A 22,500-nucleotide genomic window follows, 5' to 3' on the forward strand; every position below is an offset into this window, starting at 1 on the left:
GGGGCGACTACCAGTGCCAACCCCTTATCCCGCGACGCGTCCGACAAAGAGAACGTTCCAAGGCGGCAGAGGAGGTTACCAGCCGAAGGATGCAGTAGCAATAACAGGTATAGTTCCGCGGCGGCCGAGAAGACTCACCGCATAGGAATCGGGATGCGAGGCGAGGGATGCGGCGGGAAGGCCCCGACGGCTAAACGGAAGAGGCTGCAGGGCCGCCTCGGAATGGTCCAAGCATCGGATGCGATTGGGACGACTACCAGTGCCAACCCCTTATCCCGCGATGCGTCCGATACACAGATAGTTCCAAGGCGGCCGAGGAGCCTCACCGCATATCAATCGGGGTGCGAGGCGAGGGATGGGGCGGGAAGGCCCCAACGGCTAGACGGAAGAGGCTTCAGGGCCACCTCGGAATGGTCCAAGCATCGGACGCGCTTGGGGCGACTGCCAGTGCCAACCCCTTATCCCGCGATGCGTCCGATACACAGATGGTTCCAAGGCGGCCGAGGAGCCTCACCGCATAGCAATCGGGGGTGCGAGGCGAGGGATGGGGCGGGAAGGCCCCAACGGCTAGACGGAAGAGGCTTCAGGGCCGCCTAGGAATGGTCCAAGCATCGGACACGCTTGGGGCGACTACCAGTGACAGCCCCCTATCCCGCGATGCGTCCGATACGAAGATGGTTCCAAGGCGGCCGAGGAGCCTCACCGCATAGCAATCGGGGTGCGAGGTGGGGGATGCGGCGAGATGGCCCCAACGGCTAGACGGAAGAGGCCACAGGGCCGCGTCGGAATAGTCCAAGCATCGGACGCGCTTGGGGCGACTACCAGTGACAACCCCTTATCCCGCGATGCGTCCGATACGAAGATAGTTCCAAGGCGGCCGAGGAGCCTCACCGCATAGCAATCGGGGTGCGAGGTGGGGGATGCGGCGAGATGGCCCCAACGGCTAGACGGAAGAGGCTGCAGGGCCGCCTCGGAATAGTCCAAGCATCGGACGCGCTTGGGGCCACTACCAGTGACAACCCCTTATCCCGCGATGCGTCCGATACGAAGATAGTTCCAAGGCGGCCGAAGAGCCTCACCGCATAGCAATCGGGGTGCGAGGTGGGGGATGCGGCGAGATGGCCCCAACGGCTAGACGGAAGAGGCCACAGGGCCGCCTCGGAATAGTCCAAGCATCGGACGCGCTTGGGGCGACTACCAGTGACAACCCCTTATCCCGCGATGCGTCCGATACGAAGATAGTTCCCAGGCGGCCGAGGAGCCTCACCGCATAGCAATCGGGGTGCGAGGCGAGGGATGCGGCGAGATGGCCCCAAAGGCTAGACGGAAGAGGCTGCAGGGCTGCCTCGGAATAGTCCAAGCATCGGACGCGCTTGGGGCGACTACCACTGCCAACCCCTTATCCCGCGATGCGTCCGATACACAGATAGTTCCGAGGCGGCCGAGGAGGTGGGGGATGCAGCGAGATGGCCCCAACGGCTAGACGGAAGAGGCTGCAGGGCCGCCTCGGAATAGTCCAAGCATCGGACGCGCTTGGGGCGACTACCAGTGACAACCCCTTATCCCGCGATGCGTCCGATACACAGATAGTTCCGAGGCGGCCAAGGAGCCTCACCGCATAGCAATCGTGGTGCGAGGTGGGGGATGCGGCGAGATGGCCCCAACGGCTAGACGGAAGAGGCTGCAGGGCCGCCTCGGAATGGTCCAAGCATCGGATGCGCTTGGGGCGACTACCACTGCCAACCCCTTATCCCGCGATGCGTCCGATACACAGATAGTTCCAAGGCGGCCGAGGAGCCTCACAGCATAGCAATCAGGGTGCGAGGCGAGGGATGCGGCGAGAAAGCCCCAACGGCTAGAGGGAAGAGGCTTCAGGTCCGCCTCGGAATGGTCCAAGCATCGGACGCGCTTGGGGCGACTACCAGTGACAACCCCTTATCCCGCGACGCGTCCGATACACAGATAGTTCCAAGGCGGCCGAGGAGCCTCACCGCATAGCAATCGGGGTGCGAGGCGAGGGATGCGGCGAGAAGGACCCAACGGCTACACGGAAGAGGCTTCGGGGCCGCCTCGGAATGGTCCAAGCATCGGACGCGCTTGGGGCGACTACTAGTGACAACCCCTTATCCCGCGACGCGTCCGATACACAGATAGTTCCAAGGCGGCCGAGGAGCCTCACCGCATAGCAATCGGGGTGCGAGGCGAGGGATGCGGCGAGAAGGACCCAACGGCTAGACGGAAGAGGCTTCGGGGCCGCCTCGGAATGGTCCAAGCATCGGACGCGCTTGGGGCGACTACCAGTGACAACCCCTTATCCCGCGACGCGTCCGATACACAGATAGTTCCAAGGCGGCCGAGGAGCCTCACCGCATAGCAATCGGGGTGCGAGGCGAGGGATGCGGCGAGAAGGACCCAACGGCTAGACGGAAGAGGCTTCGGGTCCGCCTCGGAATGGTCCAAGCATCGGACGCGCTTGGGGCGACTACCAGTGACAACCCCTTATCCCGCGACGCGTCCGATACACAGATAGTTCCAAGGCGGCCGAGGAGCCTCACCGCATAGCAATCGGGGTGCGAGGCGAGGGATGCGGCGAGAAGGACCCAACGGCTAGACGGAAGAGGCTTCGGGTCCGCCTCGGAATGGTCCAAGCATCGGACGCGCTTGGGGCGACTACCAGTGACAACCCCTTATCCCGCGACGCGTCCGATACACAGATAGTTCCAAGGCGGCCGAGGAGCCTCACCGCATAGCAATCGGGGTGCGAGGCGAGGGATGCGGCGAGAAGGACCCAACGGCTAGACGGAAGAGGCTTCGGGTCCGCCTCGGAATGGTCCAAGCATCGGACGCGCTTGGGGCGACTACCAGTGACAACCCCTTATCCCGCGACGCGTCCGATACACAGATAGTTCCGAGGCGGCCGAGGAGCCTCACCGCATAGCAATCGGGGTGCGAGGCGAAGGATGCGGCGAGAAGGACCCAACGGCTAGACGGAAGAGGCTTCGGGTCCGCCTCGGAATGGTCCAAGCATCGGACGCGCTTGGGGCGACTACCAGTGACAACCCCTTATCCCGCGACGCGTCCGATACACAGATAGTTCCAAGGCGGCCGAGGAGCCTCACCGCATAGCAATCGGGGTGCGAGGCGAGGGATGCGGCGAGAAGGACCCAACGGCTAGACGGAAGAGGCTTCAGGGCCGCCTCGGAATGGTCCAAGCATCGAACGCGCTTGGGGCGACTACCAGTGACAACCCCTTATCCCGCGACGCGTCCGATACACAGATAGTTCCGAGGCGGCCGAGGAGCCTCACCGCATAGCAATCGGGGTGCGAGGCGAGGGATGCGGCGAGAAGGACCCAACGGCTAGACGGAAGAGGCTTCAGGGCCGCCTCGGAATGGTCCAAGCATCGGACGCGCTTGGGGCGACTACCAGTGACAACCCCTTATCCCGCGACGCGTCCGATACACAGATAGTTCCGAGGCGGCCGAGGAGCCTCACCGCATAGCAATCGGGGTGCGAGGCGAGGGATGCGGCGAGAAGGACCCAACGGCTAGACGGAAGAGGCTTCAGGGCCGCCTCGGAATGGTCCAAGCATCGGACGCGCTTGGGGCGACTACCAATGACAACCCCTTATCCCGCGACGCGTCCGATACACAGATAGTTCCGAGGCGGCCGAGGAGCCTCACCGCATAGCAATCGGGGTGCGAGGCGAGGGATGCGGCGAGAAGGACCCAACGGCTAGACGGAAGAGGCTTCAGGGCCGCCTCGGAATGGTCCAAGCATCGGACGCGCTTGGGGCGACTACCAGTGACAACCCCTTATCCCGCGACGCGTCCGATACACAGATAGTTCCGAGGCGGCCGAGGAGCCTCACCGCATAGCAATCGGGGTGCGAGGCGAGGGATGCGGCGAGAAGGACCCAACGGCTAGACGGAAGAGGCTTCAGGGCCGCCTCGGAATGGTCCAAGCATCGGACGCGCTTGGGGCGACTACCGTTGCCAACCCCTTATCCCGCGATGCGTCTGATACACAGATAGTTCCGAGGCGGCCGAGGAGCCTCACCGCATAGCAATCGGGTTGCGAGGCAGATTATTGGGAAGGGAACCCCCTGGGATGCGGCTCAAGCAGTGCCCAAAGGGACTGGAATGCGGAATCACATCGAGAGACCCAAATGCTATACGAGGGCTCAAATCGAATTATCGATTTGGCCACGACATGGACGCATCGGAACGACTACCTTTGCCGAACCACTCGCAATTGCATCCATACCGAAACCAATAGACATTTCCGTTAGAGCCCTCGCATAGCATTCGGGAATCTCGCATGCCCCTCTAAATCGACCAATGCTGGCGCTCAATGAAAATCCGAGCGCTACCACCGTTCGAGCGCCAGCATTGGTCGAGTTAGAGGGGCACGGGGGAGAATGCTCCAGTCAACACCTCCCCTATATAAGTTATTTGTCCGATTCTCGCACAACCGTAGTCTGCCTCGTCGAATCAAACAACGGTCCCAGATTCCGACTTCCGTTCCGTAGAGACCCAAAAGCTAGATGGAGGCTCGCAAGAAAGAGAGTCGGCGCATAGCAATCGGGTTTCTCGAACGTTTAGGGACCGAGCTCACTTGCGGATAGGGCAAAATCCGCCAAGCAACCCAAAAGCTAGACGGGGGCTCGAATCGAATCGCCTAGGCGGCCACAACAACGACGTGTTGGATCGACTACCAGTGCCAAACCATTCAGCAAGACTAGTCTGTGTCGAGGCCGGATAGAGATTCTCAGAGAGCGCCCGCATAGCATTTAGGAGACCTGCCGCGTCCCTCACACTCGACAAATGGTGGTGCACGTTTATAAATCCGAGCGATCCCAACCCTTTCAAGCACCAACATCGGTCGAGATAGAGGGGCACGGAGGGGGCTGCGTGAGACAACACAGTCCCCTATATAAGTTATTTGTCCGATTCTCACACATCCGAAGAATGGTCATCAAATCGGACAACAGCCCAAACTTCCGACTTCCGTCCCAGAAAGCCCAAGAGCTATCTAAAACGTTCATGGCCGGAACTCGATCGCGGCTATACCAGTCCGCCAAGCAACCCAAAAGCTAGACTGGAGCTCTAGTCGAATCACCTCTGTGGCCATTGCAAGGACGTGTTGGAGCGACTACCATTGCCGAACCATTCCGCAGGTCGAGTCCATACCAAGGCCGCATAGAGATTCACGATGAGCTCCTGCATAGCAATCAGGAGACTTGCCGTGTCCATCACAATCGATAAATCCTGGTGCAAGATTTTTGCATCCGAGCGCTCCAACCAGTCGAGCACCAGCATCAATCGACATAAACGGGCACGGGGGGAGGATGCTCGAGAACACTACCTCCCCTATATAAGTTATTTGTCCGATTCTCAAGCAGCCGAAGTCTGGTCATCGAATCGGGTCAAAGACCACAACTTCCGACTTTACCCACAATGCAAGTCATCGAATCGAACATCGGCCCCCGAGTCGGACTCCATGCGTATGTCAGGTCATCGGACCCAAATTCCGCCTTCCTGCGCATGGCGGGCCATCAATATCAACTCGGTCATCGGACCCAAACTCCGCCTTTTTGCGTATGGCACGCCTTCAAATCGGTCATCGGACCCAAATTCCGCCTTCCTGTGCATGGCGGGCCATCAACATCAACTCGGTCATCGGACCCAAATTCCGCCTTTCTGCGCATGGCACGCCATCAACTCGGTCATCGGACCCAAATTCCGCCTTCCTGCGCATGGCAGGTCATCGGACACAAATTCAGACCTCGCCAATATGCCTACGTATCGAATCGGTCATCGGACCCAACTTCCGACTTCATCCATACTGTAGGGTCTTTGAGGTTGGCGCGGTGCGCTCAACCCAGGGAGTCGACCCATCGAAGCATACACCTCCCCTATATAAGCTATTTGTCCGATTCCCACACCTGTGTAGTTTGCACCTCTGACCAGGACATCGACCCCAACTTCCGAACTCGACTGCAACGACGGCACCAGCGCCTTGGTGCGCACCTTGCGACGCACAGTCCCAACATTCGCCTTCCTGCACATGGCAGGTCATCGGACCCAAATTCCGACCTCGCGAGTATGCCTACATATCGAATCGGTCATCGGACCCAACTTCCGACTTCATCCATACCGTAGGGTCTTTGAGGTTGGCGCGGTGCGCTCAACCCGGGGAGTCGACCCAACGAAGCATACACCTCCCCTATATAAGCTATTTGTCCGATTCCCACACCTGTGTAGTTTGCACCTCCGATCAAGACATCGACCCCAACTTCCGAACTCGCCTCCAACGACCGAACCAGCGCCTTGGTGCGCACCTTGCAACGCACAGTGCCAACATTCGCCTTCCTGCACGTGGCAGGTCATCGGACCCAAATTCCGACCTCGCGAGTATGCCTACATATCGAATCGGTCATCGGACCCAACTTCCGACTTCATCCATACCGTAGGGTCTTTGAGGTTGGCGCGGTGCGCTCAACCCGGGGAGTCGACCCAACGAAGCATACACCTCCCCTATATAAGCTATTTGTCCGATTCCCACACCTGTGTAGCTTGCACCTCCGATCAGGACATCGACCCCAACTTCCGAACTCGACTAAAAAGACCGCACCAGCGCCTTGGTGTGCACCTTGCAACGCACAGTGTCAACATTCGCCTTCCTGCACATGGCAGGTCATCGGACCCAAATTCCGACCTCATGAGCATACCTACTAATCGAATCGGTCATCGGACCCAACTTCCGACTTCATCCATACCGTAGGGTCTTTGAGGTTGGCGCGGTGCGCTCAACCTGGGGAGTCGACCCATCGAAGCATACACCTCCCCTATATAAGCTATTTGTCCGATTCCGACACCTGTGTAGTTTGCACCTCCGCTCAGGACATCGACCCCAACTTCCGAACTCGCCTGCAACGACCGAACCAGCGCCTTGGTGCGCACCAAAAGTGCGCACTTTTGGAGGGCACTTTTCTGCGCTCCAAAGGTGCGCACTTTTGGAGGGCACTTTTTGGAGGGCACTTTTCTGCGCTCCAAAGGTGCGCACTTTTGGAGGGCACTTTTTGGAGGGCACTTTTCTGCGCTCCAAAGGTGCGCACTTTTGGAGGGCACTTTTTGGAGGGCACTTTTCTGCGCTCCAAAGGTGCGCACTTTTGGAGGGCACTTTTTGGAGGGCACTTTTCTGCGCTCCAAAGGTGCGCACTTTTGGAGGGCACTTTTTGGAGGGCACTTTTCTGCGCTCCAAAGGTGCGCACTTTTGGAGGGCACTTTTTGGAGGGCACTTTTCTGCGCTCCAAAGGTGCGCACTTTTGGAGGGCACTTTTTGGAGGGCACTTTTCTGCGCTCCAAAGGTGCGCACTTTTGGAGGGCACTTTTTGGAGGGCACTTTTCTGCGCTCCAAAGGTGCGCACTTTTGGAGGGCACTTTTTGGAGGGCACTTTTCTGCGCTCCAAAGGTGCGCACTTTTGGAGGGCACTTTTTGGAGGGCACTTTTCTGCGCTCCAAAGGTGCGCACTTTTGGAGGGCACTTTTGTGCACTCCAAAGGTGCGCACTTTTGGAGGGCACTTTTCCTGTGCTCCAAAGGTGCACACCTAGGTGAGCACCTTCGACCACACCTTGTAGCACACCAAACTCTGACTTTCGACTTCATCCGCAATGCAGGGTCTTTGAGGTTGGCGCAATGCGCACAACCAGGGGAGTCGACCCATCAAACCCAACACCTCCCCTATATAAGCTATTTGTCTGATTCTCATACATGCGTAGCCTGCAGGAGCAATTAGGACATCGACCCCAACTTTCGGCTTCTAAACGAAAACAAGGTCTTTGAGGTTGGTGTAATGCGAACAACTAGGGGAGTCAACCCATCAAACCCAACACCTCCCCTATATAAGCTATTTGTCTGATTCTCATACATGTGTAGTCTACAGGAGCAATTAGGACATCGACCCCAACTTTTGACTTCTTAACGAAAACAAGGTCTTTGAGGTTGACGTAATGCGCACAACCAGGGGAGTCGACCCATCAAACCCAACACCTCCCCTATATAAGCTATTTGTCCGATTCTCATACATGTGTAGCCTGCAGGAGCCATTAGGACATTGACCCCAACTTTTGACTTCTTAACGAAAACAAGGTCTTTGAGGTTGGCGTAATGCGCACAACCAAGGGAGTTGACCCATCAAACCCAACACCTCCCCTATATAAGCTATTTGTCTGATTCTCATACATGTGTAGCCTGCAACAACGATTAGGACATCCACCCCAACTTCTGAATTCGTCTGCGTTGACCGCACCAAAGGTGCACGCCTTGGTGCTCACCAAAATCCGACTTCCGACTTCTTCTGCTATGCGGGGTCTTTGAGGTTGGCGCAGTGCGCACAACCAGGGGAGTCAACCCACCGAATGCAACACCTCCCCTATATAAGCTATTTGTCTGATTCTCATACATGCGTAGACTGCAGCAATGATTAGGACATCCACCCCAACTTTTGACTTCTTAAACAAGACAGGGTCTTTGAAGTTGGTGCAGTGCACACAACCAGGGGAGTCGACCCATCAAACGCAACACCTCCCCTATATAAAGCTATTTGTCCGATTCTCATACGTGTAGTCTGCAGCAGCGATTAGGACATCGACCCCAACTTCCGAATTCGTTTGCATTGACCGCACCAAAGGTGCACGCCTTGGTGTGCACCCTGGAGTGCACTTTGGTGCTCACCTCGGTGCACACTTTGGTGTGCACCTCGGTGTGCACCAAAGGTGCGCACCTTGGAGCGCACCAAAGGTGTACACTTTGGAGCGCACCACATAGGGTCTTTGAGAGGTTGGCGCAGTGCGCACACCAAGGTGGGTGTTGAGGTGCGTGCCGAGGTGGGTGGGTGCTAGGGTGCGCTCCATGGTGGGTGCCAGGGTGGGTGCGTGCTAGGGTGGATTCCAAAGAGGGTCATAGGGTGGGTGCCAAGGTGGGTTGGTGATATAGTGGGTTCAAAGGTGGGTACTAGGGTGGGTTCCAAGGTGGGTCACAAGTTGGGTGCCAGGATGCGTGGGTGTTAGGTTGGGTGCCAAGGTGGGCTCCTGCGTGGGTGGGTGCTAGGGTGGGTTTCAAGGTGGACGCGAGGGCGGGTGCCAAGGTGGGTAACAAGTTGGGTGTTAGGATGGGTGAGTGCTAGAGTGGGTGCCAAGGTGGGTGGGTGCTAAGGTGGATGCCAAGGTGGTTCACAGGGTGGGTGGGTTCTAGGGTGAGTTCCAAGGTGGGTCACAGGTTCAGTGCTAGGGTGGGTGTCAAGGCGGGTGTCGAGGTGCCTGGGTGCTAGGGTGTGGATGCCAATGTGGGTCATAGGGTGGGTACTAGGGTGGGCTGCAATGTGGGTGCCAAGGTGGGTAACATGCTCGGTGGGTTCTAAATTGGGTGCCAGGGTGGGTGTGCACCCACCTTGCCCGAGGTGGGTGCCAAGGTGCCAGTGTGGGTGGGTGCTAAGGTGGATGCCAAGGTGGGTGAGAAGGTGGGTGATAGGTTGAGTGGTAGGATGGGTGGGTGCCAAGATGGGTCACAGGGTGGGTGCAAGGGTGGGTAGGTGCTAGGGTTGGTGTCAGGGTGGGTGGGTGCTAGGTTGGGTTCCAAGGTGGGTGCGAGGGTGAGTGTCAAGGTGGGTCACAGGTTAGGTGCTAGGATGGGTGAGTGCTAGGGTGCAAAGGTGCCAGGGTGGGTGCTAGGATGGGTCGATGCTAGGGTGAGTGGCAAGGTGGGTCCACAAGTGTCAAGGTGGGTGCCGAGGTGGGTGCCAAGTCGGCGACTGCTATGGTGGATGCCAAGGTGGGTCACGGGGTGGGTGCCAAGTTGCTAGGTTGGGTTCCAAGGTGGGTGCCAACGTGGGTGCTAGGGTGCGTGGGTTAAAGGGTGTGTCACAACGTGGGTGCCAGGATGGGTGCGCACCCACACTGGCCAAGACGGGTGCGGGTGCAAGGTTGGGTTCCAAGCCCGGTCACAGGCTGGGTGCTAGGATGGGTGGGTGCCAAGGTGGGCACCAGGGTGGGTGCACCCACCCTGGCCAAGGTGGGTCACGGGGTGGGTCCTAGGGTGGGTAACGGGGTGGGTACTAAGGTGCGTGCCAAGGTGGGTCATAGGGTGGGTGCCAAGGTGGGCACCAGGGTGGGTGTGCACCAACCCTAGCCAGGGTAGGTCACGGGGTGGTTGTCGGGGTGGGCGTCAAGGAGCCAAGGTGGGTGGCAAGTAGCCAAGTTGCGTGCCAAGGTGGGTGTCGGGGTGGGTGCCAAGGATCCAAGGTGGGTGCCAAGGAACCAAGGTGGGTGTCTGGGTGGGTGCCGAGGTGGGAGCCAGGGTGGGTCCCAAGGTGAGTGCAAAGGTGGGTGCCAGGGTCAAGGTGAGTGCCAATGTGGGTTCCAAGGTGCCAGGGTCAGGGTGAGTGCCAATGTGGGTTCAAAGGTGCTAAGTTGGGTGCGAGGTTGGGTGCGAGGGTGGGTGGGTGCCAAGGTGTGCTAGGTGGAAGCCCGGGTGGGTCGGCATCCCATGGGTGTCGAGTTGGGTGCCTGATGGGTGCTTCTTGTCAAGTTTTAGTCGTCGGGACTCATTTCGAGCCTTAGAGGTCGTTTCTTGTCCGGTTGCCCTGTCTTCGACCTGGGAACCCAATTTTGGTCCTCGGGTCCCATTTTTTTTTGTCTCGCATCCCACTTTTGGCCTGTGGCCTTTTCGGGGTCGATTCTCGTTTTGGGCATCAGAGCATGTTTCTTCTCCTAAAACCCAATATTTGTTTATTAAGTCTCGGAACACATTTTTGTTCTCGTGGACCCATCATGGGTCTTGGAACGCATTTGTGGTCCTTGGGTCCCATTTTGCATCCCGAAACTTGTGTTTTGGTGCTTGATCCCTATTTTGGGTGCCCACCTTGCACCAAGTGCGCACCCGGGGCAAACCGAGCGCCTTGGTGCACCGGGGCAAGATCGAGCGTGCACCCGAGGCGCCCCGAACATGCACCAAGGTGCACTCGGCCCACATGTGAGCGCAGGTCGTTGCGCCCGAGGTGGTGTGTGGGCACCGCGTTGCAGACGGGACACTGCACGCACACGACGCCCCCTACAGGTGCACGCACGTAGGCCGGGCCGGGTGCACACCCGACGCCCTAGCAAGGTGCGCGCACCCGGGCAGGGCTCACACTTGGCGAACGGGGCGCACTTCGCGAGGGAGGGTGTGCACCTCGACGGGGGTGGGTGGCCGGGGTGGATTCGCACGTGGGTCGCGGTTTGCTAAGTACACACTGCGACAAGCTCATAACGGGTGCGATCATACCAGCGTTAGTGCACCGGATCCCATCAGAACTCCGCAGTTAAGCGCGCTTGGGCCGGAGTAGTACTGGGATGGGTGACCTCCCGGGAAGTCCCGGTGTTGCACCCTTTTTTAGTTTTTCGCCGGGCATCGCAATGCTATTTGAATAAACCTTTTGCCCGTTTGCGTTCTCGTCGGGGCCGGGCCGGGCCGGGGTGCGCTGCCCGCACTACCGCGCGCGCGGGGGCGACACCGAGCGCGCACCCGAGGCGCCCCGAGCACACAGGCCACGGTGCAACCCGGGCGTTGTGCGCGCACCCCGGTGCGCCCGAGGTGCTGCGCGCGCACCCAGGTGAAATCGGTGTGCACCTCGGCCAGTGCGCGCTCGGTCGAGTCGCGCACGTTGGCCAAGGTGCACGGTGATGTTTCTTACTCTAAGGTTCCGCACCAGACGCCCGGGACAGGTGAGCGAAGCTGGGCGGGGCCGGGTGCGCGGCCGGGGCAGGTGCACGCAGCTGGAGAGAGCTTTGGAGCACACTTCGGAGCGCACCAATGATGCGCTCCATTCAAAAGTTTCCTGAAAAGGCAAAAAAAGTTGAGATTATAGAATTTCCCACTTGAGAGATTGTAAAAAAAAAAAATTTAAAATGAAGGAAACGCGGGTGCCAAGGTGTGCGCAGCCCAGCCAAGGTGTGCGCACCAAGGCGCCCACCCTGGCGAAGGTGCACGCAAGGTGCGCACCCGAGGCAAACCGGACAATTAACCCAACTTTCGACTTCGCGCGCACCTTGGAGCGCACTTCGGAGCGCTCCTTGGTGCGCACCAATCTTGGGCACCTCGGAGTGCACCATGGCGCCCACCAAGGTGCGCACCCGGGGCAAACCGAGCTCCGACTTCGTGCGCACCTTGGAGCGCACGAAAGGTGCGCACCATGGCGCCCACCAAGGTGCGCAGCCCAGCCAAGGCGTGCGCATCAAGGTGCGCACCCTGGCGAAGGTGCGCACCCGGGGCAAACCGAGCTCCGACTTCGTGCGCACCTTGGAGCGCACAAAAGGTGCGCAACCCAGCCAAGGTGTGCGCACCCCGGTCAAACCGAGCTCCGAATCGTGCGCACCAGAGGTGCACGCCATCGTGCGCACCTTGGAGCACACTTCGGAGCCCTCCTTGGTGCGCGCCGATGTTGCGCACCTCGGAGCGCACCCGGGGAAAACAATGCAATTAACCCGACTTTCGACTTCGTGGGCACCTCGGAGCGCTCTCGGGTTCGCACCTCGGAGCACACCGAGGTGCGCACCTTTGATGCGCTGCCTTCACCAATTTCCAGAAAAGGCAAGAAAACATTGAGAAGGTGTGCGCACCGAGGTGCCCACCCTGGCGAAGGTGCACGCGAGGTGCGCACCCGGGGCAAACCGGGCTCCGACTTCGTGCACGCCGCACCTTGGAGCACACTTCGGAGCGCTCCTTGGTGCGCACCAGGGCGCGCAACCCAGCCGAGGTGCCCACCCCGGCGAAGGTGCACGCGAGGTGCGCACCCGGGGCAAACCGGGCTCCGACTTCGTGCACGCCATGGTGCCCACCGCGGCGAAGGTGCACGCGAGGTGCGCACCCGGGGCAAACCGGGCTCCGACTTCGTGCACGCCGCACCTTGGAGCACACTTCGGAGCGCTCCTTGGTGCGCACCATGGTGCCCACCAGGGCGCGCAACCCCGCCGAAGGTGCACGCGAGGTGCGCACCCGGGGCAAACCGGGCTCCGACTTCGTGCACGCCGCACCTTGGAGCACACTTCGGAGCGCTCCTTGGTGCGCACCATGGTGCCCACCAGGGCGCGCAACCCCGCCGAAGGTGCACGCGAGGTGCGCACCCGGGGCAAACCGGGCTCCGACTTCGTGCACGCCATGGTGCGCACCGCGGCGAAGGTGCGCACCCGGGGCAAACCGGGCTCCGACTTCGTGCACGCCGCACCTTGGAGCACACTTCGGAGCGCTCCTTGGTGCGCACCAGGGCGCGCAACCCAGCCGAGGTGCCCACCCCGGCGAAGGTGCACGCGAGGTGCGTACCCGGGGCAAACCGGGCTCCGACTTCGTGCACGCCGCACCTTGGAGCACACTTCGGAGCGCTCCTTGGTGCGCACCATGGTGCCCACCAGGCCGCGCAACCCAGCCAAGGTGTGCGCACCAAGGTGCACGCGAGGTGCGCACCCGGGGCAAACCGGGGTCCGACTTCGTGCACGCCGCACCTTGGAGCACACATCGGGGCGCTCCCGGGTTCGCACCGGCGTTGCGCACCGTGGTGGGCACCTCGGAGCACACCAAGGTGGGCAGCGAGGTGCGCACCTTTGATGCGATGCCTTCACTAATTTCCATAAAAGGCAAAAAAAAAACGAGATTTTAAAATTTCCGTTTTGAAAGATAGTGAGAAAAAGGGAATGCTGGTGCCATCTTGAGCCCGCCCTGGTGCGCAGCCCAGCCAAGGTGTGCGCACCAAGGTGCCCACCCTGGCGAAGGTGCGCGCCCGGGCAATTAATCCAACTTCCAACTTCGCGCGCGCCAGGGTGGGAGCGCACCCAACAACCGGGCCTGGGAAGAGCCAATGCGAGAAACCCCACCAAACGCTCTGACAAAAAAAGAGGGGGCGCTCCAGTAACCCCGCTTCGGAGCGCACCCTGGGCAAACCCAGCCAAGGTGCCCACCCCGGCCAAGGTGCAGGCGAGGTGCGCACCCGGGGCAAACCGGGCTCCGACAACGTGCACGCCGCACCTTGGAGCACACTTCGTAGCGCTCCCGGGTGCGCACCTCAGAGCACACCAAGGTGGGCAGCGAGGTGCGCACCTTTGATGCGCTGCCTTCACTAATTTCCAGAAAAGGCAAAAAAAAAAGGAGATTTTAAAATTTCCGTTTTGAAAGATAGTGAAAAAAACGGAACGCGCGTGCCATCTTGAGCCCGCCCTGGTGCGCAGCCCAGGTAAGGTGCCCACCCTGGCAAAGGTGCGCACCCGGGCAATTAACCCTACTTCCGACTTCGTGCGCGCCAGGGTGGCAACCGGGCCTCGGAAGAGCCAATGCGAGAAACCCCACCAAACGCTCCGACAAAAAAAGAGGCGGCGCTCCAATAACCCCGCTTCGGAGCGCAGCCGGGGCAAACCCAGCCAAGGTGCCCACCCCGACGAAGGTGCACGCGAGGTGCGCACCCGGGGCAAACCGGGCTCCGACAACGTGCACGCAGCACCTTGGAGCACACTTCGAAGCACTCCCGGGTGCCCACCGGCGTTGCGCACCGTGGTGGGCAGCGAGGTGCGCACCTTTGATGCGCTGCCTTCACTAATTTCCAGAAAAAGGCAAAAAAAAATGAGATTTTAAAATTTCCGTTTTGAAAGATAGTGAAAAAAAAGGAACGCGGGTGCCATCTTGAGCCCGCCCTGGTGCGCAGCCCAGGCAAGGCATGCGCACCAAGGTGCCCACCCGAGGTGCACACCCGGGGCAAACCGGGCTCCGACTTCGTGCAGGCCGCACCTTGGAGCACACTTCGGAGCGCTCCTTGGTGCGCACCATGGTGCCCACCAGGGCGCGCAACCCAGCCAAGGTCTGCACACCAAGGTGCCCACCCCGGCGAAGGTGCACGCGAGGTGCGCACCCGGGGCAAACCGGGCTCCGACTTCGTGCACGCCATGGTGCCCACCGCGGCGAAGGTGCACGCGAGGTGCGCACCCGGGGCAAACCGGGCTCCGACTTCGTGCACGCCGCACCTTGGAGCACACTTCGGAGCGCTCCTTGGTGCGCACCATGGTGCCCACCAGGGCGCGCAACCCAGCCAAGGTGTGCGCACCAAGGTGCACGCGAGGTGCGCACCCGGGGCAAACCGGGGTCCGACTTCGTGCACGCCGCACCTTGGAGCACACATCGGAGCGCTCCCAGGTTCGCACCAGCGTTGCGCACCTTTGATGCGCTGCCTTCACTAATTTCAAGAAAAGGCAAAAAAAAACGAGATTTTAAAATTTCCGTTCTGAAAGATAGTGAAAAAAACGGAACGCGGGTGCCATCTTGAGCCCTTCCTGGTGCGCAGCCCAGGCAAGTTGTGCGCACCAAGGTGCCCACCCTGGCGGAGGTGCGCGCCCGGGGCAATCCGGGCTCCGACTTCGTGCACTGCATGGTGCCCACCAAGGCGCGCAACCCAGCCAAGGTGCCCACCGCAGCGAAGGTGCACGCGAGGTGCGCACCCGAGGTGCACACCCGGGGCAAACCGGGCTCCGACTTCGTGCACGCCGCACCTTGGAGCACACTTCAGAGCGCTCCTTGGTGCGCACCAGGGCGCGCAACCCAGCCGAGGTGCCCACCCCGGCGAAGGTGCACGCGAGGTGCGCACCCGGGGCAAACCGGGCTCCGACTTCGTGCACGCCATGGTGCCCACCGCGGCGAAGGTGCGCACCCGGGGCAAACCGGGCTCCGACTTCGTGCACGCCGCACCTTGGAGCACACTTCGGAGCGCTCCTTGGTGCGCACCATGGTGCCCACCAGGCCGCGCAACCCAGCCAAGGTGTGCGCACCAAGGTGCACGCGAGGTGCGCACCCGGGGCAAACCGGGGTCCGACTTCGTGCACGCCGCACCTTGGAGCACACATCGGGGCGCTCCCGGGTTCGCACCGGCGTTGCGCACCGTGGTGGGCACCTCGGAGCACACCAAGGTGGGCAGCGAGGTGCGCACCTTTGATGCGATGCCTTCACTAATTTCCATAAAAGGCAAAAAAAAAACGAGATTTTAAAATTTCCGTTTTGAAAGATAGTGAGAAAAAGGGAATGCTGGTGCCATCTTGAGCCCGCCCTGGTGCGCAGCCCAGCCAAGGTTTGCGCACCAAGGTGCCCACCCTGGCGAAGGTGTGCGCCCGGGCAATTAACCCAACTTCCAACTTCGCGCGCGCCAGGGTGGGAGCGCACCCAACAACCGGGCCTGGGAAGAGCCAATGCGAGAAACCCCACCAAACTCTCTGACAAAAAAAGAGGGGGCGCTCCAGTAACCCCGCTTCGGAGCGCACCCTGGGCAAACCCAGCCAAGGTGCCCACCCCGGCCAAGGTGCAGGCGAGGTGCGCACCCGGGGCAAACCGGGCTCCGACAACGTGCACGCCGCACCTTGGAGCACACTTCGTAGCGCTCCCGGGTGCGCACCTCAGAGCACACCAAGGTGGGCAGCGAGGTGCGCACCTTTGATGCGCTGCCTTCACTAATTTCCAGAAAAGGCAAAAAAAAAAGGAGATTTTAAAATTTCCGTTTTGAAAGATAGTGAAAAAAACGGAACGCGCGTGCCATCTTGAGCCCGCCCTGGTGCGCAGCCCAGGTAAGGTGCCACCCTGGCAAAGGTGCGCACCCGGGCAATTAACCCTACTTCCGACTTCGTGCGCGCCAGGGTGGCAACCGGGCCTCGGAAGAGCCAATGCGAGAAACCCCACCAAACGCTCCGACAAAAAAAGAGGCGGCGCTCCAATAACCCCGCTTCGGAGCGCAGCCGGGGCAAACCAAGCCAAGGTGCCCACCCCGACGAAGGTGCACGCGAGGTGCGCACCCGGGGCAAACCGGGCTCCGACAACGTGCACGCAGCACCTTGGAGCACACTTCGAAGCACTCCCGGGTGCCCACCGGCGTTGCGCACCGTGGTGGGCAGCGAGGTGCGCACCTTTGATGCGCTGCCTTCACTAATTTCCAGAAAAAGGCAAAAAAAAATGAGATTTTAAAATTTCCGTTTTGAAAGATAGTGAAAAAAAAGGAACGCGGGTGCCATCTTGAGCCCGCCCTGGTGCGCAGCCCAGGCAAGGCATGCGCACCAAGGTGCCCACCCGAGGTGCACACCCGGGGCAAACCGGGCTCCGACTTCGTGCAGGCCGCACCTTGGAGCACACTTCGGAGCGCTCCTTGGTGCGCACCATGGTGCCCACCAGGGCGCACCCGAGGCAAACCGGGCTCCGACTTCGTGCACGCCGCACCTTGGAGCACACATCGGAGCGCTCCCAGGTTCGCACCAGCGTTGCGCACCTTTGATGCGCTGCCTTCACTAATTTCCAGAAAAGGCAAAAAAAAACGATATTTTAAAATTTCCGTTCTGAAAGATAGTGAAAAAAACGGAACGCGGGTGCCATCTTGAGCCCTTCCTGATGCGCAGCCCAGGCAAGTTGTGCGCACCAAGGTGCCCACCCTGGCGGAGGTGCGCGCCCGGGGCAAACCGGGCTCCGACTTCGTGCACTGCATGGTGCCCACCAAGGCGCGCAACCCAGCCAAGGTGCCCACCGCAGCGAAGGTGCACGCGAGGTGCGCACCCGAGGTGCACACCCGGGGCAAACCGGGCTCCGACTTCGTGCACGCCGCACCTTGGAGCACACTTCAGAGCGCTCCTTGGTACGCACCAGGGCGCGCAACCCAGCCAAGGTGCTCACCCCGGCGAAGGTGCACGCGAGGTGCGCACCCGGGGCAAACCGGGCTCGGACTTCGTGCACGCCGCACCTTGGAGCACACATCGGAGCGCTCCCGGGTTCGCACCAGCATTGCGCACCTTTGATGCGCTGCCTTCACTAATTTCCAGAAAAGGCAAAAAAAAGAAAAAAATGAGATTTTAAAATTTCCGTTTTGAAAGATAGTGAAAAAAACGGAACGCGGGTGCCATCTTGAGCCCGCCCTGGTGTGCAGCCCAGGCAAGTTGTGCGCACCAAGGCACCCACCCTGGCCAAGGTGGGTCACGGGGTGGGTCCTAGGGTGGGTAACGGGGTGGGTACTAAGGTGCGTGCCAAGGTGGGTCATAGGGTGGGTGCCAAGGTGGGCACCAGGGTGGGTGTGCACCAACCCTAGCCAGGGTAGGTCACGGGGTGGTTGTCGGGGTGGGCGTCAAGGAGCCAAGGTGGGTGGCAAGTAGCCAAGTTGCGTGCCAAGGTGGGTGTCGGGGTGGGTGCCAAGGATCCAAGGTGGGTGCCAAGGAACCAAGGTGGGTGTCTGGGTGGGTGCCGAGGTGGGAGCCAGGGTGGGTCCCAAGGTGAGTGCAAAGGTGGGTGCCAGGGTCAAGGTGAGTGCCAATGTGGGTTCCAAGGTGCCAGGGTCAGGGTGAGTGCCAATGTGGGTTCAAAGGTGCTAAGTTGGGTGCGAGGTTGGGTGCGAGGGTGGGTGGGTGCCAAGGTGTGCTAGGTGGAAGCCCGGGTGGGTCGGCATCCCATGGGTGTCGAGTTGGGTGCCTGATGGGTGCTTCTTGTCAAGTTTTAGTCGTCGGGACTCATTTCGAGCCTTAGAGGTCGTTTCTTGTCCGGTTGCCCTGTCTTCGACCTGGGAACCCAATTTTGGTCCTCGGGTCCCATTTTTTTTTGTCTCGCATCCCACTTTTGGCCTGTGGCCTTTTCGGGGTCGATTCTCGTTTTGGGCATCAGAGCATGTTTCTTCTCCTAAAACCCAATATTTGTTTATTAAGTCTCGGAACACATTTTTGTTCTCGTGGACCCATCATGGGTCTTGGAACGCATTTGTGGTCCTTGGGTCCCATTTTGCATCCCGAAACTTGTGTTTTGGTGCTTGATCCCTATTTTGGGTGCCCACCTTGCACCAAGTGCGCACCCGGGGCAAACCGAGCGCCTTGGTGCACCGGGGCAAGATCGAGCGTGCACCCGAGGCGCCCCGAACATGCACCAAGGTGCACTCGGCCCACATGTGAGCGCAGGTCGTTGCGCCCGAGGTGGTGTGTGGGCACCGCGTTGCAGACGGGACACTGCACGCACACGACGCCCCCTACAGGTGCACGCACGTAGGCCGGGCCGGGTGCACACCCGACGCCCTAGCAAGGTGCGCGCACCCGGGCAGGGCTCACACTTGGCGAACGGGGCGCACTTCGCGAGGGAGGGTGTGCACCTCGACGGGGGTGGGTGGCCGGGGTGGATTCGCACGTGGGTCGCGGTTTGCTAAGTACACACTGCGACAAGCTCATAACGGGTGCGATCATACCAGCGTTAGTGCACCGGATCCCATCAGAACTCCGCAGTTAAGCGCGCTTGGGCCGAAGTAGTACTGGGATGGGTGACCTCCCGGGAAGTCCCGGTGTTGCACCCTTTTTTAGTTTTTCGCCGGGCATCGCAATGCTATTTGAATAAACCTTTTGCCCGTTTGCGTTCTCGTCGGGGCCGGGCCGGGCCGGGGTGCGCTGCCCGCACTACCGCGCGCGCGGGGGCGACACCGAGCGCGCACCCGAGGCGCCCCGAGCACACAGGCCACGGTGCAACCCGGGCGTTGTGCGCGCACCCCGGTGCGCCCGAGGTGCTGCGCGCGCACCCAGGTGAAATCGGTGTGCACCTCGGCCAGTGCGCGCTCGGTCGAGTCGCGCACGTTGGCCAAGGTGCACGGTGATGTTTCTTACTCTAAGGTTCCGCACCAGACGCCCGGGACAGGTGAGCGAAGCTGGGCGGGGCCGGGTGCGCGGCCGGGGCAGGTGCACGCAGCTGGAGAGAGCTTTGGAGCACACTTCGGAGCGCACCAATGATGCGCTCCATTCAAAAGTTTCCTGAAAAGGCAAAAAAAGTTGAGATTATAGAATTTCCCACTTGAGAGATTGTAAAAAAAAAAAATTTAAAATGAAGGAAACGCGGGTGCCAAGGTGTGCGCAGCCCAGCCAAGGTGTGCGCACCAAGGCGCCCACCCTGGCGAAGGTGCACGCAAGGTGCGCACCCGAGGCAAACCGGACAATTAACCCAACTTTCGACTTTGCGCGCACCTTGGAGCGCACTTCGGAGCGCTCCTTGGTGCGCACCAATCTTGGGCACCTCGGAGTGCACCATGGCGCCCACCAAGGTGCGCACCCGGGGCAAACCGAGCTCCGACTTCGTGCGCACCTTGGAGCGCACGAAAGGTGCGCACCATGGCGCCCACCAAGGTGCGCAGCCCAGCCAAGGCGTGCGCATCAAGGTGCGCACCCTGGCGAAGGTGCGCACCCGGGGCAAACCGAGCTCCGACTTCGTGCGCACCTTGGAGCGCACAAAAGGTGCGCAACCCAGCCAAGGTGTGCGCACCCCGGTCAAACCGAGCTCCGAATCGTGCGCACCAGAGGTGCACGCCATCGTGCGCACCTTGGAGCACACTTCGGAGCCCTCCTTGGTGCGCGCCGATGTTGCGCACCTCGGAGCGCACCCGGGGAAAACAATGCAATTAACCCGACTTTCGACTTCGTGGGCACCTCGGAGCGCTCTCGGGTTCGCACCTCGGAGCACACCGAGGTGCGCACCTTTGATGCGCTGCATTCACCAATTTCCAGAAAAGGCAAGAAAACATTGAGAAGGTGTGCGCACCGAGGTGCCCACCCTGGCGAAGGTGCACGCGAGGTGCGCACCCGGGGCAAACCGGGCTCCGACTTCGTGCACGCCGCACCTTGGAGCACACTTCGGAGCGCTCCTTGGTGCGCACCAGGGCGCGCAACCCAGCCGAGGTGCCCACCCCGGCGAAGGTGCACGCGAGGTGCGCACCCGGGGCAAACCGGGCTCCGACTTCGTGCACGCCATGGTGCCCACCGCGGCGAAGGTGCACGCGAGGTGCGCACCCGGGGCAAACCGGGCTCCGACTTCGTGCACGCCGCACCTTGGAGCACACTTCGGAGCGCTCCTTGGTGCGCACCATGGTGCCCACCAGGGCGCGCAACCCCGCCGAAGGTGCACGCGAGGTGCGCACCCGGGGCAAACCGGGCTCCGACTTCGTGCACGCCGCACCTTGGAGCACACTTCGGAGCGCTCCTTGGTGCGCACCATGGTGCCCACCAGGGCGCGCAACCCCGCCGAAGGTGCACGCGAGGTGCGCACCCGGGGCAAACCGGGCTCCGACTTCGTGCACGCCGCACCTTGGAGCACACTTCGGAGCGCTCCTTGGTGCGCACCAGGGCGCGCAACCCAGCCGAGGTGCCCACCCCGGCGAAGGTGCGTACCCGGGGCAAACCGGGCTCCGACTTCGTGCACGCCGCACCTTGGAGCACACTTCAGAGCGCTCCTTGGTGCGCACCATGGTGCCCACCAGGCCGCGCAACCCAGCCAAGGTGTGCGCACCAAGGTGCACGCGAGGTGCGCACCCGGGGCAAACCGGGGTCCGACTTCGTGCACGCCGCACCTTGGAGCACACATCGGGGCGCTCCCGGGTTCGCACCGGCGTTGCGCACCGTGGTGGGCACCTCGGAGCACACCAAGGTGGGCAGCGAGGTGCGCACCTTTGATGCGATGCCTTCACTAATTTCCATAAAAGGCAAAAAAAAAACGAGATTTTAAAATTTCCGTTTTGAAAGATAGTGAGAAAAAGGGAATGCTGGTGCCATCTTGAGCCCGCCCTGGTGCGCAGCCCAGCCAAGGTGTGCGCACCAAGGTGCCCACCCTGGCGAAGGTGCGCGCCCGGGCAATTAACCCAACTTCCAACTTCGCGCGCGCCAGGGTGGGAGCGCACCCAACAACCGGGCCTGGGAAGAGCCAATGCGAGAAACCCCACCAAACGCTCTGACAAAAAAAGAGGGGGCGCTCCAGTAACCCCGCTTCGGAGCGCACCCTGGGCAAACCCAGCCAAGGTGCCCACCCCGGCCAAGGTGCAGGCGAGGTGCGCACCCGGGGCAAACCGGGCTCCGACAACGTGCACGCCGCACCTTGGAGCACACTTCGTAGCGCTCCCGGGTGCGCACCTCAGAGCACACCAAGGTGGGCAGCGAGGTGCGCACCTTTGATGCGCTGCCTTCACTAATTTCCAGAAAAGGCAAAAAAAAAAGGAGATTTTAAAATTTCCGTTTTGAAAGATAGTGAAAAAAACGGAACGCGCGTGCCATCTTGAGCCCGCCCTGGTGCGCAGCCCAGGTAAGGTGCCCACCCTGGCAAAGGTGCGCACCCGGGCAATTAACCCTACTTCCGACTTCGTGCGCGCCAGGGTGGCAACCGGGCCTCGGAAGAGCCAATGCGAGAAACCCCACCAAACGCTCCGACAAAAAAAGAGGCGGCGCTCCAATAACCCCGCTTCGGAGCGCAGCCGGGGCAAACCCAGCCAAGGTGCCCACCCCGACGAAGGTGCACGCGAGGTGCGCACCCGGGGCAAACCGGGCTCCGACAACGTGCACGCAGCACCTTGGAGCACACTTCGAAGCACTCCCGGGTGCCCACCGGCGTTGCGCACCGTGGTGGGCAGCGAGGTGCGCACCTTTGATGCGCTGCCTTCACTAATTTCCAGAAAAAGG

At 60.9% G+C, this 22,500-nt stretch overlaps 2 non-coding genes across 2 annotated transcripts; both read left to right on the forward strand.

The window, feature by feature from the left end:
* The first annotated feature begins 11,312 nt into the window (after nucleotides 1-11,312).
* Nucleotides 11,313-11,431, forward strand: LOC131864761 (5S ribosomal RNA). The gene has a single exon (XR_009363524.1). It is a non-coding gene; the product is annotated as a 5S ribosomal RNA (ribosomal RNA).
* Nucleotides 11,432-19,248: 7,817 nt separating this feature from the next.
* On the forward strand, nucleotides 19,249-19,367 carry LOC131864778 (5S ribosomal RNA). The gene has a single exon (XR_009363541.1). It is a non-coding gene; the product is annotated as a 5S ribosomal RNA (ribosomal RNA).
* The last annotated feature ends 3,133 nt before the right edge of the window (nucleotides 19,368-22,500 follow it).

This window comes from Cryptomeria japonica, unplaced genomic scaffold (genome assembly GCF_030272615.1).
Source record: "Cryptomeria japonica unplaced genomic scaffold, Sugi_1.0 HiC_scaffold_91, whole genome shotgun sequence".
Lineage (NCBI taxonomy): Eukaryota > Viridiplantae > Streptophyta > Pinopsida > Cupressales > Cupressaceae > Cryptomeria > Cryptomeria japonica.